The sequence below is a fragment of the Scyliorhinus torazame genome, chromosome 12, assembly GCF_047496885.1.
Source record: "Scyliorhinus torazame isolate Kashiwa2021f chromosome 12, sScyTor2.1, whole genome shotgun sequence".
Classification (NCBI taxonomy): domain Eukaryota; kingdom Metazoa; phylum Chordata; class Chondrichthyes; order Carcharhiniformes; family Scyliorhinidae; genus Scyliorhinus; species Scyliorhinus torazame.
Genome location: NC_092718.1, coordinates 46,349,061 through 46,373,427, shown reverse-complemented (window position 1 = coordinate 46,373,427; position 24,367 = coordinate 46,349,061). Strand labels below are relative to the sequence as shown.

The window sequence follows — 24,367 nt, the reverse complement described above, 5'->3', positions numbered from 1 at the left end:
AAGGCATAGAGCCTGCACTGAGACTTGAACTTACAACCATAGAATCATACAATCCGTTCAGTGCAGAAGGAGGCCTTTTGACCCATATAGTCTGCATTGGCCCTTACTCCAATAGAGCACTCTACCTAGGCCCAATCCCACGCTCCTATCCCCATAACTCCACCCAACTTTTGGGGGGCAATATTAGCATGGCCAATTCACCTAACCTGCACATCTTTGGACTGTAGGAGGAAACCGGAGCACCCGGAGGAAACCCACACAGACATGGAGAGAAAGTGCAAACTCCACACAGACTGTCACCCGAGGTCAGAATCGAACCCAGATCCCTGGCACTGTGAGGCAGCAGTGCTAACCAACTGTGCCACCGTGGCGCCAGTGGTGACAGCATTACTAACTGAGACAAGGTGGCACCTTTGAAAGGGGCTGCTGATTTCACAGCTAAAGAGTCCTTGTTACTCTAGCCTTTCTTCATAACTGAATCCTCTGATGTTAGCAGCTCATTTCTGTACCCCTCTGAGGCCTAAATTGTGTCTTGATAACTAAACCGAGATACACTCAGCTGTGTGTAGTCTGACCGGAACACTGTATAATTTGATCAATACGTCCCCTTACTTACCCTTTGGTGGTTTAGTGATAGTGTTCAGCATTCTATTGGCTTTGTTAGTTTCTACTTCATCACCCACCCGTACACACTGGAGACCATTGCTGTTATCTCACGGAACTAACATTCCCATTAGACTGTCAGAGGGCAGTTTTAATATTTACATGCTTATTGACTTGGCACCACAGTGTATTGATGCACCAAGATAATATGCCATTAAATTGTAAGCTACCATCCATTAGCAGCAGTCTCCACACAAGTAAGTTTCAGATTTCACCTCTTCTTCAGAATGGCACATGGAAATATGTATTCTCTCATCTCACTCTCAAGTACCACCTAGCAACTAGTTAGAGAGGGGAACTGCAAGAAGCATATGAGCAGGTCAGGGAATATCACACGTTATGTTTGAACCCAAAAGACGCCTGAAAATAAATGGGATAAAAAACTATCTGCAAATACAACTAGCATTAACAATGTTTGCTTTTCTGAGGAAATGTGCGATTCAATCACTGAACTAAAATGTCTCAGTACCATTATGGCCAACTATAAAAATGTACAATAGTTTATTATGAGCAGAAGCAAACACATTTGTGGTCAAATTAGTATTTTTGGTGCAATGGTAGTATATTTAGTGCAACAGTGCTTCTTTAATACAGAATTCTCGTTATTCTTTCTCTAAAAACGTTAACAGAATCAAAACTTCTCACTCTGGAAGAAATTACGCAATTAAAGTCCATTTATGAAAACAGGCCCAGGAATATACACACAGATTTTCTCAAGTGTTTGGCCTTGGTGACTTGTTTATATTCATAGAATTTGCAGTTTAATTGGGAACTGTTTTCTCCTGAGTTGCAAAGGCTGGTTTAGATCTAATGTTCTCAAGGATATATAAACACTCTGGGAGGGATTTTCCGGTCACGCCAGCCCCCGGACTGGAAATTTCCACTCGACGTCAGCGGACCTTTAAATGGTCCATCAAATTGTCCATCCCGCCGCCAACAATTCCCATCGCAGGTGGGACAATTTGACTTTAGCCATCTATTTCCTTGGAATCTGTCTGTTATAATTTCAGCATCTACCACGGAAAAAAACAGCTTCCCAACATCCATCACAAAAACAAACAAATTGCAGAAACCGGAAAATACCACAGACCTGAAATGTTAACTGTTTCGTTCTCCGGAGACGCTCACCATGCTTCCAGAGTACGTCCAGCATTTTCTGGTTTTATCCCTTACTGCCAATCTAGTGCCATGACAAAACCCTTGATGAGGGTTCAAGTTTTGTTGTCACGTTATGTGGCGGGATTCTCCGGCTTCCCAGCCGCGTGTTTTATGGCACCGGGAGGCAGCATGCCGTTCGCTGGTGATGGGACTGTCTGTCCCCACTGCTGTCAATGTGAATTCCCATTGATGCAGCCCAGCCTGTAACCTTTCCTTGTGCAGTGGCATGTCCATTGGAGTTACAGGTATGACAATGCATTAATGTTTGCTGCCTTATAGTCTCAAGCTATAATCATAGATTGCATTACTTACAATTATAGAAAGCCATGGTCTCATTTTGTAAGCATTTGATATTATAGGTTGATAGAGTCAGGTCTCTTTCGTAAAACATTCCCTGAAGGCTGGCGAATCTGCCTCTGTGAGTAAAAGAGTCATACGGAACTGAATTGTTGCGCCAGAGTTTCCAGCCATTCGCGCCGACGGGATCTTCCAGCCCTGTCGAAGGTGACCCCCCCCCCCCCGGCGGCATGTGTTATGGTGGTGGAGGGTGTGAAGAATGGAAATCCCCATTGATCGCACCGGGACCGGAGGATCCTGCTGCCGGCCAATGGTGGGTTGTCTCTGCCACCGCAAAATAGGTGGAGGAGGAAAGTTCAGCCCGTTGACTCTGTTTCTTTTTCCCCAGAAGCTGCCAGAGATGCTGGGTTTTTCCAGCATTTTCTGTTTTTTATTTACAACTTACCAGATCCCTTCAAATGAGTAATGTGAACTTACAGACTCCGGTCAAAGGTATTAAACTGTAAGCAGACCTACATTTAAAAGACGGACGTAACCATGGTAAATAATCAGCTAGCACAATATTACAATCAACCCAGTTCTTGATTCATAGAATTTACAGTGGTGAAGGCGGCCATTCGGCCCATCGAGTCTGCACCGGCCCTTGGAAAGAGCACCCTACACAAGCCCATACCTCCACCCTATCCCCGTAACCGAGTAACCCCATTTAACCTTTTTGGACACTATCGACAATTTAGCATAGCCAATCCACCTAACCCGCACATCTTTGGACTGTGGGAGGAAACCGGAGCACCCGGAGGAAACCCACGCACACACGGGAAGAACGTGCAGACTCCGCACAGACAGTGACCAAAGCCGGGAATCGATTATCTTTCCATTTCCAGTTTAGTGACAAAAATCATTTACAGAGGCAACCAATCCATACAGACATGGGAGATTGGGGGCACAATTTTATTGCCCACCGTGCCGGCCGGATTCTCCTGTCCCGCCAAAGATTTTTGAATGGCTTGCTACATTTCCTAGCCCTTCCCCCACTGCGATGGGGCTGTAAAATTCTGCTTCTAGAGACAGACTCCAAGAGAGTAATAAAAACAAACCAGCCATGCTGGACCTTTTGAACTCTTCCTGTAGAATTGGAGATGAAGGGCTTGGCACGGTAGCACAGTGGTTAGCACAGTTGCTTCACAGCTCCAGAGTCCCAGGTTCGATTCCCAGCTTGGGTCACTGTCTGTGTGGAGTCTGCACGTTCTCCCTGTGTCTGCGTGGGTTTTTTCCAGGTGCTCCGGTTTCCTCCCACGAGTCCCGGAAGATGTGCTGTTAGGTAATTTGGACATTCTGAATTCTCGAACAGACGCCGGAATGTGGCGTCTTGGGGCTTTTCACAGTAACTTCATTGCAGTGTGAATGTAAGCCTACTTGTGACAATAAAGATTATTATTATTAAAAATAATCTTGTTCTAAACACAGAAAATGGGATGGGGAGACTTTTGGATTTTCCTTCCTCAATCCATGCAAAGAAAGATTGCTATTGACCTATGTTAAATGGGCAGATGGGATTTAGAAATTCACCCATTTCCCTGCTTTCTGCAGTTGCCACAACTGACCCAGAAACCACTGGGTAACGGCAGTAATAAACCCAGCAATTACTTGAAGGTCTTGTGTCGTGGAATCTCTACAGTGCAGAAGGAGGCCGTTCGACCCATCGAGTCTGCACTGACCCTCAGGAAGAGCACCCAACACAGGCCCATTCCCTCGCCCCCTCGCAACCCCACTTAACGTAAGGGACACTAAGGGGCAATTTAACATGGCCAATCCAACTAGCCTGCACATCTTTAGACGGTGGGAGGAAACCAGAGCACCCGGAGGAAACCCACGCAGAGCCGAGGAGAAAGTGCAAACTCCAAACAGCCACCCAAGGCCGGAATTCAATCCGGGTCCCTGGCGCTGTGAGGCAGTAGTGCTATCCACTGTGCCACCGTGCCGTCCAGTTGATACATTCTTCCAGGTATACAGGCAGAGCTCTTCTGTAACTCTTTGATTCAACTCTGATACATCCTGTTATCAGTAATTGGGGACTTCCACAAGGTAGCGGGAAATGCCACTGGCGGCTCTTGCTATTTCCCCAATCAGTGCTGACTCGGGAAAAATAAGGTGGTGGGAGAGGCTGACAGTGGTTTCATGGCAACAGATTAAATCATTCGCTGGAGGAAAATCTAAAGGCTTGTCACTGAGCAAACATGGTGACTGCAAATGAAGGCATAACCGCCATTTTAAACATGGTGTTTGAAGAAAGAAAACAAAAGAAAGGGACCCTGAGTGTCAATAAAGGCATCACTTGCCATTCTCATCCCAGCAGCAGCTAGGAGTTTGGGGTCTTTTTATTTTCAGTACTTCAATATAAGTCTACAAACAAGCAAGAAAATTGTCTTCCCAAGGTTTGTTTTGGAAACTTGAAACAGAAACTGCAGACCTACAGAACTCCCTATAGCTAACAAATTCCAGGGAACTCAGGGAAAACAATAATTAGGCTTAATCCCAGAAGTATTCTTGGGATTAAGAATGCACTACTCAGCCAGTTACTGCATTACTCAAAGCCCCTTATGATGCACATGAATGGTGGAAACGTGTTTTTGCGTGTTTTGCGATGTACACGTTTTTAAATTAAAGCAATTCACATTGATTTTCTTTTTAATTTCACACAAGATTTAGCTTAAAATCTTTTCACCAATCACTATTGTTTCAACAAATATTTATTTGGTAATGTTGGAATCACCATCTACTCGTTCTAAGCATAAAATCTCTGTCCCTCCCCACTTGGAGCTGGGCTGACTTCAGGAATGGGGAAGTCTGCGCCGCGGAGTTTGTGACATTGATTTGTGAGGTGAACTGTGACCTCAAAGTCTAGGGAACCATTGCTCACTGTTGTCATTATATACACCAGTACATCATGGTGCAGACTAGCTAGGAGGACACAGCTCACAGCCTGCAGCACGGACATTCACCATGTGCTGAGTGCATCGACTGGTTAGGACAAGGCAAAGGTCTTTAGTTAAAGCTAGTATCGTGGTAACCCACAGTCAGAGTATGTTACAACAGTTAATGATTCAATAAAATAGTGTTGCACTATTTCAAGTGTTGGTGACCTGTATGTGTTTCACGGATCCAGAGCACCCAACACGTCAGCTGTTATCATGAAAACAGACAAATGAGCCAATGTGTGCCACCTTTGGACCTGAAAAGTGCCCAGTCTACTTCAAATCACGCAGGAAGAGTAAAGGATCTCAAAACATTGAACAACAGATGAAGTGGGTCTTTTCACCATGCAAAGCATCATTTTCCACTAATGAGAGAACATTCTGTTTCCACACTTATGAGTCATGTAGTATATCAGTTTCAGTGGTGCCTGTGGTGTAATGCCAGATACATAGGCCATAAATCCCAAAGACTGATGAATTGTAACAAACAGGTTGGCCCTGATTTGTTATGTTGTAGGTGTGACATAAGCGACTTCCTTGTGGTGCACTTGATAAAGGAAGGTTCTGACATGGAGATAACTTCAACACATTTAATCAACTATTTACACTTCTATTACTCGGGTTCGCCATGACTGCTAATCCTACTGTAGCTACCCAGACTGACTAACCAGATGCTGCAGTCCACGTGGTGGGTGTAATATTGAATCAACCCTGTGTCTGTGCTCACTGACTGTCTCCACTGGACAGAGGCAGATCATGTGTGGGTGTCCTTTATATATGGGTTGGTGTAATGCCCCCCGAATGTATCGTGAATGTCCATTGGTCGTGTCCTATCTAACCAATCCATGGGTTGAGTGTGTGTGTGTGATGTTTCTGGTGCTCCCTCTAGTGTCTAGCTAGCCTACATGCATTTACATTGATGCACATCATCGCATCCCCCCTATTTTATATGATACATATTTTCTGTACACTTTAAGAAAATTGAACAAAAAACAGGTAGATACGTTAAGGTGTATACAAGTCATGGGAACAGTCATTAAACAATAAGTCCAAATCATTTGTGTGAGTCCAAAAACCATCAATCATCATGGTCAAATGCCTCTCTTGATTATGAACGCCATCAACATCCCTGTGCCACAGGAACCAAGAAGTGGTCAAATCACTTCACTGTCTGATTTGGAGTCGCTTTCTTGTTCGATGTTGTGATGGTGCTGTCGGATGGCATCTTGTAGCTGATAAGGTGTTGACGTTGAAGAGGTATCATCAACAGTATCATTCGAGGTCATGGATGTGCCATATGTTGACGTTGGATAAGGCTGTACATACTGGTTCCGGCCACATGCTGTGCAGGAAGTGTGATCCTGCTGAAAACCATTGAAGCTTGTCGAATTGGAAACAGAATTGCTGCTCGCATAAATACCTGGAGATGGTGTGAAACTAGAACCTTGCATCTGATAGGAATATGCTGTCTGGCCAGGCTGGGGTGCAGCAAATCCTGGGCTGTAACTAAGGCATCCAGTCTGTAGTGCAGATTGTGCTTGCGGTAGTCCTCCTTCGGTCTTGATTCCATTAGTGGGCAATCCGTGGTGCTGGCCTGTTTGAGAATATACTGCTGAGAATATACAGACTGCTGGCTGCTGCATGCCTGAATACTGGGTTTGTCCAGCATGAGCTGCCATTGGCTGCACTGCTGGTGTGGAAAAAATGTGTGGATATAGCTGTGGTGAATATTGGTGTATTACTGACCCAGTGTAATTATTAAGTGATCCATCTCCTGTCATTGTGGCATCTGCTGTCACCCTGAGCGTCCATCACTGAGGTTGCGGCATTCCCTGTCTGGAGTAAAGTCCGGCTTACGTGAATCAGAGTCGGTGTTTGGTTGCTCCCCATCTGGAGTCTGGTCTGTTTTAACTGAGTCAGTGTTGATTTGTTGATGCTCCCCATCCGGAGTCTTAGCAGATTCACTGGAGTCAACTGAGATTTCTTGAAGCTGCACGTCTGGAGATGGAACATGCAGGAATGCATTGACTTGTGGAGAGGTTTGAGCGAATGAGTGTGGAAGTATCATGGTGTCACCGGAGTCACCAGTGGTCTCACAGTGATCGTCGAGTGCCTCTGCACACACTAGCTGAGGTCTGTCACTTTGCACATCTTGCATGGGAAGTGGGATGCTGTCGTCACTCGTCTCACATACCGTGGGTAGAGCCTCAGTAGCTGCTTGTTGTTCACTTGGGTTGGGTAAATTGTCAGAGTCTTCATCTGATGGTGCAAATAATGTGGGTGGACTGTCATTGTCTTGCTGTTGTCCTTCATTTGGTCTTGGACTGTCGTCGTCACTTTGTTCTTCACTGTAGCATGATTGACCATCAAGGGCGTCCTGCTGTGCACTGGAGCGTGGTAGACTGTCAAAGTCTTCTTGCTGTTTACTTGAGCATGGCAGACTTGCATCGTCTGCCACTAGTTGGTCAGAGGAGGTTGCTAGACCCTCATGGCCTTGTTCCTGCAAGGACTGTGCATCGGAGTCTTGCGTTGCTTCTATCGTGGAGACTGTCCACGAGCTCGCTGCGGAGGTTTGTGACACTGGAGTCACTTCTTGTTCATGCAAGGACTGCGCTCTGGAGTCTTGCGTTTCTGCAATTGTGGAGTCTGTCCTCGAGCTCGCTGTGGAGGCTTGCGACACTGGAGTCACATCTTGTTCATGCAAGGACTGTGGTGTGGAGTCTTGCATGTCTTCTTTCGTAGAGTCGGGAACCCTGAGCGGTGCGTGGACCATGCTCTGTGTGGCAGCAGGCTGCTCTCTGTGGGCTTGTGCCACTCTCTGTTTCTTGGTGTCAGGCCGCAGCATAATCCTGCACTCACGAGTCGGGATGTCGTATCTGCTGGGCTGAAGATCCTCAAATCCGAAGAACGAATCTGCGTCTGCGTCGGATTCAGTACGGGGGTCGCCAATGTGCAACACGTCTAGTTGCGGTTGGGATTTGGTACTGGGGTAGCCTCCCAAGGTGAAAGGTTCATCTGAGTCATTGTCTTCTAGGACCATATCATCATTGTTTGCATCGGAGCTGGCATTGGGCTTGCGAGGTCCAGAGAAAATGTAAAGGTCAGTATCGAAGTATTCAAGGTCGGAATCATTGGTTTGGTCATAGGTAACTGCTTGTTGCAGGGTTCTTCGGATGTTAATTTCATTTCCTGGTTCAATTTGTGGCATTGTGCTGTCATTCCAGGTGAAAGAAGGTTGTTTTACGGTTTTAAAAGATTTTTTCTTTGATTTGGGACGTTTCCCCTTGAAATGGGCGTGGTCCGGGGCCGCTGACGTCATGATGCGCGTGACGTAGAGCGTAGGAAGTGTTTGCACATGTGCAAATCGCTGTTCCTGTACCGGGCGCCGTTTGCGTGATTGCGCATGCGCGGCGTCTCGCAACTGCGCAAGTGCAGTCCCTTTAGGAAGATGGCCGCCGATCAAAACTGTTCTCCGCTCCGGGATCTCGGCCTCGTGGTGAGTACTGGCGCTTCTCTTACCTTTTCTTTCTGGTTGGAGTGTGTTTTCCTCACAGTATTTGCCGAATTTGTCCAGGACTGCCTGGAAGTCGCTCCTGTTTTGCCCCTTGGAGAACTTGAATTTTTAAAAGATTTCTTCTGCTCTGGCACCGGCAATGGTGAGGAGAAGCTCTGTCTTTTCAGCATTGGCCACGTCCTTCAGTTCGGCTGCCACCAGGAAGATTTCAAACATTTGCCGGAATGCCCGCCAGTTTTTGCGGCGATCGCCATGGCACTGGAGCTGCTGCGGAACCCGGATCTCGAGCATCTTGCCTGGGTATCGTTGCTGGTTTTCACTGTACGCTGAGGTATGGCTATATGGAGCTGAGTCCACAAAGATCAGCCATGATCTCATTAAATGGCGGAGCAGGCTCGAGGGGCCAGATGGCCTACTCCTGTTCCTAGTTCTTATATGGATTGAAACAGTTCACTCCTGGTACCATGATTTGTTATGTTGTAGGTGTAACATAAGCGGCTTCCTTGTGGTGCACTTGATAAAGAAAGGTTCAGACATGGAGATAACTTCAACACGTTTATTAAACTATTTACACTTCTATTACTCGGGTTCGACACTACTGCTAATCCTTCTATAGCTACCCAGACTGACTAACCAGTTGCTGCAATCCACGCGGTGGGTGTAATATTGAATCAACCCTGTGCCTGTACTCACTGACTGTCTCCACTGGAAAGAGGCAGATCATGTGTGTGGTGTCCTTTATATATGGGTTGGTGTAATGCCCCCCTGTGGTCGTGTCACCTCTGTGTGTATCGTGAATGTCCATTGGTCGTGTCCTATCTAACCGATCCATTGGTTGAGTGTGTGTGTGTGCTTTTTCTGGTGCTCCCTCTAGTGCCTAGCTAGCCTACATGCATTTACATTGATGCACATCACCACAGGCCCTTCAGTTGTTTGCAATAGGCAGAGTAGAGACCATATTCAACCATCTCATGCTTGCTAAACTGTATTTTAACCGAGTTGGGATGACTCAGGATTCCTTTAAAAATGATGGCCATGGACAGCACAGTGGTGCAGTGGTTAGCACTGCTGCCTCATGGCACCGAGGACCCGGGTTCGATCCTGGCCCCGGGCCACTGTTCGTTTGGAGTTTGCACATTCTCCCCGTGTCTGCGTGGGTCTCACCCCCACAACCCAAAAAGATGTGCTAAATTGCCCCTTAATTGGAAAAAAAGAATTGGGTGCTCTAAATTACATTAACAAATGGTGGCCATGGCCCAATTCCAGGACTCGCCTCCCCATTCCCGGGTTTCTGATCTCTGGGAGTACTTTCTAAGGGTACAGTAGGTTTTGATCGTGAGCCCACAACTTGCACTCCTGACCTGGCCGGATGCATTGCTGGGAGAGGCATGTCCTGGTCCTTTTCAATTTTCATGGAATCAGGACAGATTCTCATTGACTGATAACTCATTGCACCTGAGAGGTGTTGTGAACCATAGGCTGCATGAAGGGACCTTTCAAAAGTTAAATTCAACCCCCCCCCCCTCCCCCCACCTTCCCCCCCCCCCCCCCCCCATTCTGCCCATGCCTAATTATCTTCTCTACCTATTCCCTCTGGTCCCTCATGTTCTCCTGCAAATTATGCCGTTCACCCAACCTCTATAGCCTTTAATGCCTACCATTCCAAGGTATACCCCTATTCACCCCTCTACGGCCACTAATGCCCTTTTCCAAGCTATGGCACTTCCACGTCTATTCACCAACTTTACACGGTATATAACTAAGGAACTCTGTGTAGACAGTAGGATGTATAAATAAAAGCTTTTAAGTACATTCATTGCTCACTTACCACTTTCTAAAAAAAAAACTCCTTTTTACTGGAGGCCAATAAATGCGCCTATCATCCAGACCCTGTAAGTTTTCAATAGGTGAAACTGCAAGCACTTGAAACCTCTTCAGCTTGCGTAAATAAATGTTGTGAAAATAAAGCATAGATCAGAGAGCCAGAATCAAACACTGTTTTCTCTGGGGCTCAGATGCTTTAGTTTTCTATTGGAGGAATGCATAATGAGGCTTGGCTGAGTGCACAGACATCCATTATCCTGTTGAAACACCTTTAAACAGCATAGCCCTTCACCCAGCAGCCTCCTCTACAATTAAAATCCAGTGCTTGAAGGCAATTTCTCCCCAGGCAGTTGGCTGTGCAGGGAGCTTTCCCAACGCCCGCTAGCTGACTTGAAGATGAAAATCCAGCACATAGTGACTCAAGTTAGTTGTCATTTCACGATTGGACAGTACTTAGAATCATAGAATCACTACAGTGCAGAAGGAGGTCATTCAAATCTATCCGGGAGTAGGCTTTGTGTACATGGGAGAAGAAAGAAAATTCCCTGGCCTGCGGCCTTGCAAACCGCCATGGGTCCACTCCCCCCATCTGATCCATAAACCCCCTAAGTACCTTGGCCGCCGCCGGCCTCTTTCCAGTCCTTGATTTGGAGCGGTCCAGTGCTGGATCCAACACTGTATTGAAGTCCCCTCCCATTATCAGGCCTCCTATCTCCAGGTCCGGAATGCGCCCCAACATGCGCTTCATGAATCCTGCATCATCCCAGTTCGGGACGTATTTGTTTACCAACACCACCCACGTCCCTTGCAGCCTACCGATCACCATTACATATCGCCCTCCATTGTCAACTACAATAGTCTTGGCCTCAAATGACACCCGCTTTCCCACCAATATTGCCACCCCTCTATTCTTCGCGTCCAGTCCCGAGTGGAATACCTGTCCTACCCATCCCTTTCTTAACCTGACCTGGTCCGCCACCTTCAGGTGTGTCTCTTGGAGCATAGCCACGAAGCTGCTGGGGAACAGATCTAGTCTATTAAAGCCTTCAGTTATGTTACAACCTCGTCTTTGAGTTTAATTGATCGTGCATCAATTTAATAGACTACTCTTAAGCTGAAAGGATGGATCTCCGAATCAAGCTGGAGTGTCTACAACTCAACCCCCACGCAGAGAACTCGGCGGCGATATTTAAGCACTGGCTGCCGTGTTTTAAAGGCTACCTCGAGACGGCCGGAGGCACCCCCTCAGGAGAACAGAAACTGCATCTCCTGCACTCAAGGGTAAGCCCTGGGATCTTCTCCCTCATCGAGGAGGCGGAGGACTACGATGCTGCGATCGAACTGTTAAAAGGACATTATATCCGCCCTGTCAACCAGGTCTACGCACATCACCTGCTCGCAACTAGACGGCAAAGCCCCGGGGAATAGCTGTAGAACTTCTACCGTGCGCTTTTGGTGCTGGGCAGAAACTGTGGCTGCCCGCAAGTTTCGGGCAGCAAGCACCCGGAACTTCTAATCTGGGATGCCTTCACAGCAGGTATGAGCTCCTCAGAGATCCGTCAAAGACTCTTAGAAAAGGATACCCTGGGACTGAGAGAGGCACGGGCCCTGGCAGGGTCCATGGATGTTGCCTCCAGAAACGCACAGTCCTATGCGCCCGACCGCGCGTCGGCCCCCTGGGCTGCATGGCATCCCGCAGCGGCAGCCCCACTGACCTTCCCCGTGTCCCCACAGGCCTGCGCTGTAAGACGGCCCGCTAACTCCTTCGGGCCCCACTGTTTCTTCTGCGGGCAGGCGAAGCCTCCCCGCACACGCTGCCCGGCCCGCACCTCCACTTGCAAAGGGTGTGGCAAGAAGGGCCATTTTGTGGGGGTCTGCCAAGCACGAGCCGTGGCCGCGGTCTCCAGCGACTCCGGACCGCTGCGGCAATCTTCCCCTCGGGCCCCAGATGGCCTGCACTCACCGCCACCCCCCTATCCTAGGGCCACGTCTGACCCACGGGCGTGGCCATCTTGCCCCTCGGACACCACGCTGGACGGATGGGCGCCGCCAATTTGTCCATCCCCACCGCCATTTTGTCCATCCCCGACCACCATGTGCGATCCATGGGAGACGCCATCTTGGATGGGGCCCCAGGCCCCCAGCACGGCCGACTACACGCTGCCCGATCACAACCCGCAACTGCTCCATCTGGCCTCGGTGACGCTGGACCAAAATCGACTTCGGACACTCGCAACTGCAACGACGACGGTGTTCATCAACGGCCACGAGACGTTTTGCCTGATCGACTCTGGGAGCACGGAGAACTTTATACACCCCGACACGTTAAGTCACTGTTCACTTTTTACACACCCTGTAAACCAAAAAATCTCCCTGGCCTCCGGTCACACTCAATGCAGATAAAGGGGTTCTGCCTAGCAGACCTCACTGTCCAAGGCAGGAGATTCAACAATTTCCGCCTCTATGTCCTGCCTCACCTCTGCGCGGCTACCCTCCTGGGGTGAGACTTCCTTGCAAAGGCTGACCTTCAAATTCAGTGGCCCTATACCTCCCCTTATTGTCTGCGGCCTCGCGACCCTTAAGGTCGACCCGCCTACCCTGTTTGCGAACCTCACCCCGATTGCAAACCCGTCGCCACCAGGAGCAGACGGTACAGTGCCCAGGACCGGACCTTCATCAGGTCAGAGGTCCAAAGGCTACTGAGGGAAGGGGTCATTGAAGCCAGTAACAGCCCCTGGAGAGCTCAAGTAGTGGTGGTGAAGACCGGGGAGAAACATAGGATGGTCATTGACTACAGTCAGACCATCAACAGGTTTACGCAGTTGGATGCGTACCCTCTCCACCGCATATCCGACCTGGTGAACAGGATTGCGCAATACAAGGTCTTCTCCACGGTAGATCTCAATGCCGCTTACCATCAGCTACCCCTCCGCACTAGTGACCGCAAGTACACTGCCTTCGAAGCAGATGGGCAGCTCTACCAATTTTTTAAGGGTTCCCTTTGGTGTCACTAATGGGGTCTCAGTCTTCCAACGCGAGATGGACCGAATGGTTGACTGATACGGCTTACGCGCAACGTTCCCGTATCTGGATAACGTCACCATCTGCAGCCATGACCAGCAGGACCACGACACCAACCTCCAGAAATTTCTCCAGACCGCGAAAATCCTTAACTTAACGTATAATAAGGAAAATGCATATTTAGCACCGACCGCCTAGCCATCCTCGGCTACGTAGTGCGAAATGGAGTTATAGGCCCCGACCCTGAACAAATTTCTTATGGAGTTCCCCCTCCCTCACTGCCCCAAGGCCCTGGAGCGCTGCCTCGGGTTTTTCAGTTATTACGCACAGTGGGTCCCCAACTACGCAGACAAAGCCCGACCTCTAATCCAGTCCACAACCTTCCCCCTGTCGACGGAGGCCCACCAGGCCTTCAGCTGCATTAAAGCAGACATTGGAAAGGTCACGATGCGCGCCATCAACGAGTCCCTCCCCTTCCAGGTCGAGAGCGATGCGTCCAACGTAGCTCTGGCCGCCACCCTCAACCAAGCGGGCAGGCCCGTGGCTTTCTTCTCCCGTACCCTCCATGCTTCAGAAATTCGCCATTCCTCGGTCAAAAAAGAGGCGCAAGCCATCGTAGGAGCTGTGCGAAATTGGCGGCATTACCTGGCCGGCAGGAGATTCACTCTCCTCACTGATCAACGGTCGGTGGCGTTCATGTTTGATAATGCACAGCGGGGCAAGATAAAAAACGACAAGATCTTGCAGTGGAGGTTAGAACTCTCCACCTACAACTACGAGATCTTGTACCGTCCCGGGAAGCTAAACGAGCCTCCCGATGCCCTGTCCCGCGGCACATGTGCCACCGCACAAGTGAACCGCCTCCGAGCCCACCACGAGGACCTCTGCCGCCCGGGGGTCACTCGTTTTTTTCACTTCATTAAGACCCGCAACCTGCCCTACTCCATCGAGGAGGTCAGGACAGTCACCAGGGACTGCCAAATCTGCGTGGAGTGCAACCCGCACTTCTACCGGCCAGAAAGGGCGCACCTGATAAAGGCTTCCCGTCCCTTTGAACGCCTCAGCATGGACTTCAAAGGCCCCCTCCCTTTCACCGACCGCAACACGTATTTCCTGAACGTGATTGACGAGCACTCCCGGTTCCCATTCGCCATCCCCTGCCCCGACATGACCGCAAACACCGTCATCAAGGCCCTCCAGGGTATCTTTACACTGTTCGGGTTCCCCGCGTACATACACAGTGATAGGGGGTCCTCCTTTATGAGCGACGAACTGCGTCAATACCTGTTCAGCAAGGGCATCGCCTCAAGGAGGACGACCAGTTACAACCCCTGTGGAAACGGGCAGGTAGAGAGCTTGAACGGAATGGTCTGGAACATCGTTCTACTGGCCCTACGGTCCAGGTATCTCGCAGTCTCCCGCTGGCAAGAAGTCCTCCCGAATGCCCTCCACGCCATCCGGTCGCTGCTATGTACAACTACCAATCAGACACCTCATGAACATCTCCTTGTCTTCCCCAGGAAGTCCTCCTCCGGGACCTCGATCCCAACCTGGCTACCGACACCCAGACCCATCCTGCTTCGGAAGCACGTGCGGGCGTACAAGTCGGACCCGTTGGTTGAGAGGGTCCACCTGCTGCACGCTAATCCCCAGCTCGCCTACGTGGTTTTCCCTGACGGGCGGCAAGATAATGTCTCCCTCCGGGACCTGGCGCCCGCCGGAACCCCACGCGCACCCGAACCACTACCCCCACCACCCCCCTCTACAGCACCTCACAGCGGGGTCAGTCCTCCAGCCGCTACTGCCGAGGCCCTCCCACCCACCGACACCCCCTACAGGCGCCCCCCTCTCGTGTCAACCGTTTGCCCCACCAGCGCCGTCTAGGGATGACGAAGGTGCCATGGAGGCCGAGGCCACGCGCCCGGAGTCGCAGGCGCCCGGACCCCCACCAGAATCACCACCGAGGCTCAGACGATCCAGGAGGACGACCAGGCCACCCGACCGACTGATTGCTTCACTGTAACTGTAACTGTAAATGAACACTGAATGTATATATCTTCCACGCTTGTAAATACTCTCGACAACCTTGTAAGGAGGTATCACGGTACCTCCATATCTGATCATACCATGTTAAATGCAATTGTAACCACTGGCCACCACCCCCGCTGGACTCTTTTATAACAGGGGGTGAATGTGGTATTATCAGGTATTGCAGTACCCGAGAGGCTGTAGACCATTGGGTAAATCTAGGAGTTTACCATTGGCTGTTTGGTATGTAGCTCCGCCCTGACAGGCTGGGTATAAGAACCGGTGCCGTCCCAACAGCCCTCATTCTGTACCGAAGCTGCTGGGGAACATAGTAAAGCCTTCAGTTATGTTACAACCTCGTCTTTGAGTTTAATTGATCGTGCATCAGAAACCTTTGTGTGAGGCCAGGGGGGACTGACCCCCCTGTGAGGTGCTGTCGAGGGGGGTCGTGGGGGTAGTGGTTCGGGTGCGCGTGGGGTTCCGGCGGGCGCCAGGTCCGGGAGGGAGGCCAGTATGACACGCCGCTGAGGGGAGTTGATGTGAGATCCATAGCATCTGTTTGGGGTGGCATCTGCCATTTAGCTTCAGACTGAGGTGTGTCTGATCACAGGTTGCCTATTGGTTTACTGGACTTTGTACTTATTATGAACTTTAGAGTATAAGATTTTATAACTTGTGTTATCCCAATGAATCTATATATATCTATAATAGTACAGTTGTGGGTGAAGGAGCAGTATAATACAGATCACCTTTTCTTAGTAAATGAATGTTTTATTCTTTTGTTAAAAGTTCATCAGCAGATTGTGTGGGTGGAATTCTCCATTCTCTTCACAGAGTGCTGAGGGAGGAAGAAAACTGGCTCGCAGGCTGCAGAGTTGGCTTACCTCTGCCGACCATCTGCACTCTGTGCAAGACAAACGTGCAGGTGTGGCCCATGCCACCTTGCTGGCAGGGTGTGGCCGGAAAAAGCTGGGAATCCTGAGATCAGGGCCCCGTTTTTAAAGAACACCTTGATCGCTGAAAAGGATCCCCCGCCCCTCCAACACACGCACTGAGACCCACACACCACAGACAAGGGGGACCCTCCCTCATGAACATGGAGTGCCCTCTAAATACACAAATGGAACCCCTGCCCACATGCACAAGGGAACCATCCCTCCCCCACAAGTCATAAGTGGAACCCTCACAATGAAGCTCAGGCCCCTCTACCCCCAACACTGGGCCCTTCCCTAAGGTGCCAAGGGGAAGTGCTAGGGCATTGTCCAGGTATGCAACTCTCCCCTCAGGGGCTATACTTACCCGTACAACCCCCGCCCCCCTCCACCCCCAGTGGATTCCCTTCGCCTGGTTCCGATGGTGGGTGGATATTCTTCAAGATAAAAATGATGGAATAAGTTACTATGGAACATCAACACTAATATACATTCTGCTCACTGCTGATCTGATCTTAAAGTCCCCATCTTTTCCCAGTCTCTATCTGGGGTGGTTGGAGGCCAGGGCCGGGTGTGGTGACTGGGCCAGCCACCAGAATTAGCAAATGCAGAGATAATGCAGCAAGGCTGTCCATTTGCAGGGACAGTAAGGTGGTGCAATGGTTAGCACTGATGCCTCACGGCGCCAAGGACCCAGGTTCGACCCCAGCCCCGTGTCACTGTCCGTGTGGAGTTTGCACATTCTCCCCGTGTCTGTGTGGGTCTCACCACCACAAAGCCAAAGATGTGCAGGGTAGGTGGATCGGCCACGCTAAATTGCCCCTTAATTGGAAAAATGTTTAAAAAGTAATTTGCGGGTAATTTGTTTATCTCTCTTTTTGTTGAGGAAAATGAAAGGCAATTTTTCAAAGTTTGTCTGATCACATTGAATTCCTGAGTGTTGGGGGAGTAAGGGCTTTTTTGGGGGGAATAAACCTTTGAAGCAAAGTTTTGTGTGGAAAAAATAAGTTGTCCTGTTTTTCTCGCCATTATTATTTGAAGTGTGTTTGACGCAGCTGATCCCGGAGCTGATCCCGGCATTCAGGATGGTGGTTGAGGGCAAAGGGGGCGTGCATGGGATGAGGAGCCGGGAAACAGGAGAAGCACCAGGGCCCATGATACCTTTCCCTGGGCCTGCCTGAGCAGGACCTGAATGAAGAATCTTCCCAGTATCTCAGGGTAGTGACAATCCTTCCAGGTTCCTATATTTTATCTTTACTCAGAGACAGTGGCTGAAATGTTCTGGCCCATCTCTCCGGCGGGATGTTCCGGTCCCACCGATAGTAACACCATGCGGTGGATTCCATGGTGGCGGAAGGTGGAAGCCACAAAAAGATCAGTTGACATCGGCAGGACCGGGAGATCCCGCTGCTGTCCAATGGCTAGCTGCCTCCACCCTCACAGAAAATCCTGTCCAGTGAGTGCAGCCAGGGAGGAAGTTGCTGAATGTGAGTAAATTTTAAACCAGCTAGAGGAGGGTGATGGGAGCTAGCTGGGCCTCCATTCAAGTAATAAGATGAGAGCCCTCAGAATCATCTCACGAGGGCTGGAGGTGTTGAGAGATTTGACATCCATGGTTAGGGCCATGAGACTGGAAACAAAGCAGCGAAGGCCAGCCACAGAGTTGCAGACATAGGTGAGAAGAGTTTGGGTAAGGGAAGGAAAAATAGAGTTGAGATGAGAAGAAATCAGTTGAATGGGGCAAGAAAAAGTGGTACAATGGTTAGCATTGCTGCCTCTCAGCAACAGGGACCGGGGTTTGATTCTGGTCTTGGGTGATTGTCTATGTGGAGTGTGCACATTAGTGTGGGTTTGCGTGGGTTTCCTACGGATACTACGGTTTCCTCCCACAGTCCAGGATGTGCAGGATACGTGGATTGGCCATGTTCAATGTCCGGGGTTATGGGGATCGGGAGGGGCTGAGGTAGACTGCTGTTTCACAAGGTCGGTGCACACCCTATGGACCAAATGGCCTCCTTTTGCACTCTCTGGATTTTATGGAAAAGGCTGAAACAACACATCTACGAGTTAGAGGAACCCTGTTTGTGGATCCCAGGCAAGAGATAGAAGTGGGCTCTTCAGGAGAGGGAAGTTGTGAGGGTGAAGGCAGAAGATCATAGAATCATGGGATCATAGAATACCTACAGTGCAGAAAGAGGCTATTCGGCCCATCAAGTCAGCACTAACCCTCTGAAAGAGCACCCTACCTAGGCCCACTCCCCCACCCCATCCCCAAAACCCCACCTAATCTTTGGGCATGCAGGGGCAATTTAGCATGGCCAATCCACCTAACCTGCACATCTTTGGACTGTGGGAGTAAACTGGAGCACCCAGGGGAAACCTACACAGACACAGGGAGAACGTATAGAATCCATACAGACAGTCACCCAAGGTCAGAATCGAACCTGGGACCCTGGCGCTGTGCGGCAGCAGTGCTAACCACTGTGCCACCATGCTATCCCCAATTTCTTAGCCGCCATGCCACCTTGCCCCAATACTGCCCCTAACTATCTTTGATACTTCAAAGTTGAACTATCTCCAGAGATCAGTGAAAGTCTTGGCAATGATGGCTCGTTGTCCAGTGGTAATATTATGGTTCATGAGGAGGAAGGAAGTGACAGAGTTTTAACCTTCCTTCACTGCTATGTAAATGTTGGTGTGCCAAACAACAGAGTCAGTATGGACAACAAATTTGATGGCAATGTTAGGGCTGTACCTGAGGGAATGAAATGCTGCAAGCTCAGAGGGAGGGAGGTTACAGTGAGTGAGGGGGGGGGACAGGGAAATTGAGATGTCGCACTGGCGGTTCTGAGTGAAAATATCCAGAGAGTGTAAGAGGGAGGGATACAGGTGGAACAAGGATTCTGAAGAGGGGAGAAAGGGTCCCGCTTGTGGGCAGAGTCCCACCCAGCTCGGGCTCGGAGGATCGAACATAAAAGCCGACCTGGACAGGGACCGGCATGCTGATTGTGCCAACGGGGACTGTTTAGTGTAAATAGTTTACTGCCGTGGGCAGACTTTATGTTACTCTAAGTTCTTCCAATCACTGGCTTCCTGGTCATTAAAGTTGCTTTTACAGTTTTGGATAAATAATTAGATTGGCTGTTACTCCATCTTATAGTACACAAAAATAGTGATAACATTTATTGAGCAATTGGACCAAAATATTTTCCTGACTTTCAGGGAGGATGTGAGAATAAATGAATTTGTTTTGCTTCTTCTACTGCCTATGTAGCTCCGTGACTCAGTACTAATTCTGCAATGTCCTTCCAATTTAAAATATTAAATGATAATACCATCCTTTATTCTGTCCATTATCCATACCTTATTGTTCAACCTGATTACTAATTATAATAGATTAGATGTACTGTGAACAATTATGGGTAATGATCATTTTCTTCCATGGTATTAACTTATGGCTGCAATCCATGCTATTCTGAAGCAGCTCTTTTACAGAAATGTGCTGCTAAACATCAATTCCGAGTGTTTATAATGAGCTCAACAGGCCAATTATGCAATAAATGTGGTTCCCATGGCTGACAAATGTTTTCAGTGGCGCATAAGCTTTATTTTGCTCATTCCAGTGAATCCAGTTTCACATTCTCGGCAATGCCAAACCCTATCATAAATTAATCATAATTTGCCTTTCCGAAACTTACATTCATATTTGAATGTTTCCCGTAAATTGTTGTTTGTTGCCTGCAGTCAGAATTGGGTGGGATTATAGTTCATGATATGAACAAGGGGATGATTTTTTGTATCACATGTTCCCTCTAAACTGCGTGGTTGCACAACAACCTGAAACCTCCCATATGGGTTGCACACAAGTTGACCACTTTATATTACAAATGCATGTGCAATTGTACAGAACAATTAAAAGGCCCCATGTACATAGAAAAAAACCACACCCACACACTCAAAAACAAAGTAGAGGATATGTTGATCACAATCCATTTTATTTCAGTCATAAATTTTAAAGGTACATCATTATAAAATGACAAATCTTTTCCTACTCATTAACAAACACAGCAGTGATAGCAACAACTTATTAGGCGTGTGTGTTATGATTATGATGAAAACAGAGGGTGGGGCTTTCTGGACGGTCTCTCCCCGAGAATCCAAATTCTCACTTGAGGTCAATGGACCTTTAAATGGTTCATTGAATTTTCCATTCTGTCCGTGACGATTCCCACGGTGGGCAAGACTGGAAAATTTACGCTTCTGAATCTCCTCCTTCCTTAAGTGAAAAGTTTTAATCTTACCTCTTGTGACATAGGCACAGTGCTTTGTTAATAAACTGTACAAATCTAGGGGTGGGATTTTCTGGTCGCATCTGCCCAAGACTGAATATTCCCACCTGAGGTTAGCGGACCTTTAAGTGGTCTATCGAATTTTCCATTCTTCCCGTGACGATTCCCACGGCCGGCAGGATCGGAAAATGTACTTGTATCATAACAGTGCCAGCACCCCCTCCCCGTGATGTGTTTTGTGGCGGCCACCATTGTCAACGGGAAGATGCCGCCACTGTCAGCGGGGTTTTCTGTTGTTTTCATCCTCCGGAAAATCCCGCCAAAAGCACAGTGGGCTAAAAAGCTGGCTTGTAATGCAGACCAAGGCCAGCAGCAGGGGTTAAATTCCCGTACCAGCCTCCCCGAACAGGCGCCGGAATGTGGCGACTAGGGGCTTTTCACAGTAACTTCATTTGAAGCCTATTTGTGACAACAAGTGATTTTCATTTCATCTTCATTGATCAAAATGGATCCCGGCAACCTGTTCATTCAGAGGCGGATGTGTTACCACAGAGCCAAGGCTGACGTTAGACCAAAGGGGAGTAATTCCTTCGCATTAGGCTGCTTCTACACACATTCATATCGATTCCCAGGGGACAGACAGCGCACAATATTCTTTGATCATACGTCTGCATGGAAGCAGTATTGCATGAACAAATTTCCCCTGTTAAACCTACACAAAATGTTCATCCACAGTACTTTGTAATTATTTTACATTTATACTATCAGTACGATGAATTACCACATGCATACTAATTAATGTACTTCATAAAGGCAATTTGGACATTTCTTCAAGCAAGGCCAGGAATTCACCAGCATGGAAGGAAGGAATTTGGATAAAGTGCAAGGCTGCCTGCACTTACATACCTCGCCTAGTCTATTAAAGATAGGGATGAATATTCCATGATTTATGGAATGCCAGTGCAAGTATAGAGGAACAGAACATGCATGTGCTCTATTCTGAAGACAAGGAAACCCCATCCCATGGTCGGAATCACTAATGAGGACAGTATGGGTTTTTAACAACAGCACCTTCTGCAGTCAGCTTGGACCAAAGCCACTCCTCATGGCCCATTCTAGGCCCAGCGGATACAAACAAGACTTTTTGTCCCAGAGGAATTGTTTCCTCTGTTTGATTTGGGGGGGATGGGTCGGGGGGGGAGAGTCTTTCTCTGTAGCTTCAACAGTACCCGCATCAGCTTTCAAAGCAAAATGAGTGGCATCCCCAGGAGAACAAGGGCATCCTCAGATACGCTTCCTTGATGCTTCCTTGAGGGTGGGAATGGAAGGATACAGACTCCGTAAGTGCATACGGTTTTAGTTTATGCAGGTACCATGGTTGGCACAGGCTTGGAGGGCTGAAGGACCTGTTCCTGTGCTGTATTGTTCTTTGTTCTTTGAGGCAAAAGTCCAGCAACTGCTCCCCAGAGTGGATCTGAAGGATCAGTATAGTTGGGCTCGCAATCTCTGTGTAAGCAAAATTCCATCCAGTTTCCTACATGACCATCATCTAACCTTAAAAACCCCGGAAAGTTCGAGACCCAAAATCCCAAGGGTGATAAATAGTGGATTGGTTGGGGGGAAGGGAATAAACAACAATAAGAACAATTTATATAGCACCTTTAATGTAATGAAAAGTCCACAGCACTGCACAGGAGTATTATAAAACAAAATATGACACTGAGCCACATAAGGAGATATGGTCCAAGAGTTGTTTTTTAAGGAGTGTAAGAAGGGAGGTAAGTGAAAGAGAGAGAAAGATGTGGAGAGGTTATTCCAGAGTTGGGACCTGAAGGCACGTTATCAATAGTGGAGCAGTTAAAATTGAGGAAATTCAAGAGGCCAAAGTTAGATGAGTACAGATATTTTGGAGGACTATGGGGTCGGAGGGGATTACAGGGATAGGGAGGATCAAGACCATGAACGAATTTTAAAACAAGATTAAATTCAAGGCATTGCTTGACCGGGAGCCTATGGGCATCAGTAAGCCCAGGGATGATAGAGGAACGAGACTTACTGTGAGCTAAATTACAGACAGCAGAGTTTTATACGTCTTCAGATGTACCTCACAACATGATGGAAAGGAGAGGACAGTTAAAAGTGCTCGTCATTATTGATCTGTAATTTATCCAGTATTTTATGGGAGACCGAGTGCTTCGAGAAACCTGAGTCCAGAGGTAACAAAGGCATGACTGAGGGTTTCAGCAGCGATGTGCTGAGATTGGGGCAAACACAGGTGATATTACAAAGATGGAAGTAGGTGGTCTATGTGATGGCATGAATATGAATATGGCAGTTTATCACCAAGGTTGCAAACTGGCTGGTTTAATCTCAGGTTGTTGCCAGAGAGTGGATTGGAGTCATTAGCTAACTTTGCTTCAGTTTGTTCAGAATATGGTGTAACCATACATGTCGAATGTCCAACACTATGGGCGGGATTCTCTGGCCTCCCCGCGGCAAATTTCTCGGTGGCAGGAGGTGGCCTGCCATTGGCCAATGGCTGGACCTTCTGGTCCTGCCGCTGTCAATGGGATTTCCCATTGAATCCGCCCCAGCCGTCAAGGAACCCATGGTGCGGATGTGCCATTGGTGGGACCCGAAGATCCCACCGCCATGAACAGTCATGAAATTTTCACACACAACCACCCATTAAGAAAGCATTGGAGGTTTTCCTTCACCACACTTGCCTATGAGTGTTCATATCAGGTTCTGCAATTTTTGGCTGCTTGGTTTAGGAGACATTTCTCATTCATATGTGGTTTATTAGTTAACTTTAGCTCATACAAGATTAAATCCACAGTGTACCCACTTTTGAATATGGATCAGAATTCAACACATAAAGTATTAGATGAACTGATTGAAACAATGATGTTTTGTGCAACACAATTGAGACAAGGAGATTCATTAAAGTATTTTACAGTAAATATATGTACACAAAATAGCTTGCTTCGTGTTGGGGTTAATTGGTACGTGTAATAGTTCATGAGATACAATGAAGAATAGTTGTGATTCAGAGGGTTTATTGTTCAACTAAGAAAGGACATTATCATTAGAAATCTGGTGAGGAATAAAAAAGTTACTTTTTATTTTGGACACAGATGCAAAATAGGCAAAATTAATTGAGCTGCCGATTATATATTTCAGCATGCTTTAATGTTCATCGCAGTAAATTCCCTTGAAGGTGCCTGCCTCTTTAAGTGGCTGAATTCTCCGCCGTCGGGGTTCTCCGTTTTGCCAGCAGCCCGGGGTTTTCCTGACTGCGTGGGGCTACCCCACAATGGGAAACCCCATTGACCAGAAATCTGCTGTGGCGGGACGGAGAAACGCGCCCAACTCTTTCCTGTACAGTAAATTCCAATGTTTTAAAGTAACATTAAGATGATGGTCTAGAATCTGATGGAAAGTAAAGTAGAGTTAAACATCCTCATCATTATTAATCTGTAAATCATTCCAATATTTTGTGCTGTGGGCGACACATGCTGTGTGATGTAGACCACCATAAATTGCTGGATTATTTATGTGACTCCATCAGTAGCCTTTCAAAAATGACAACTTGCGATCAAGCTCACCATGAGATTCAAGAAATTTGCATTGTGGAAAGAAATTAAACACAGCACAGAAACTTAT

General features: G+C 48.1%; 1 long non-coding RNA gene across 1 annotated transcript in view; it reads right to left on the bottom strand.

Moving 5' to 3' along the window:
• The window catches only part of LOC140387164 (uncharacterized), a 38,480-nt gene extending 36,021 nt beyond the window's left edge, over positions 1 to 2,459 (bottom strand). Inside the window, exon 1 of the long non-coding RNA XR_011933748.1 lies at positions 2,134 to 2,459. This is a non-coding gene — a long non-coding RNA (uncharacterized lncRNA). The remainder of the gene's footprint in view (positions 1 to 2,133) is intronic.
• Between the last annotated feature and the right edge of the window lie 21,908 nt (positions 2,460 to 24,367).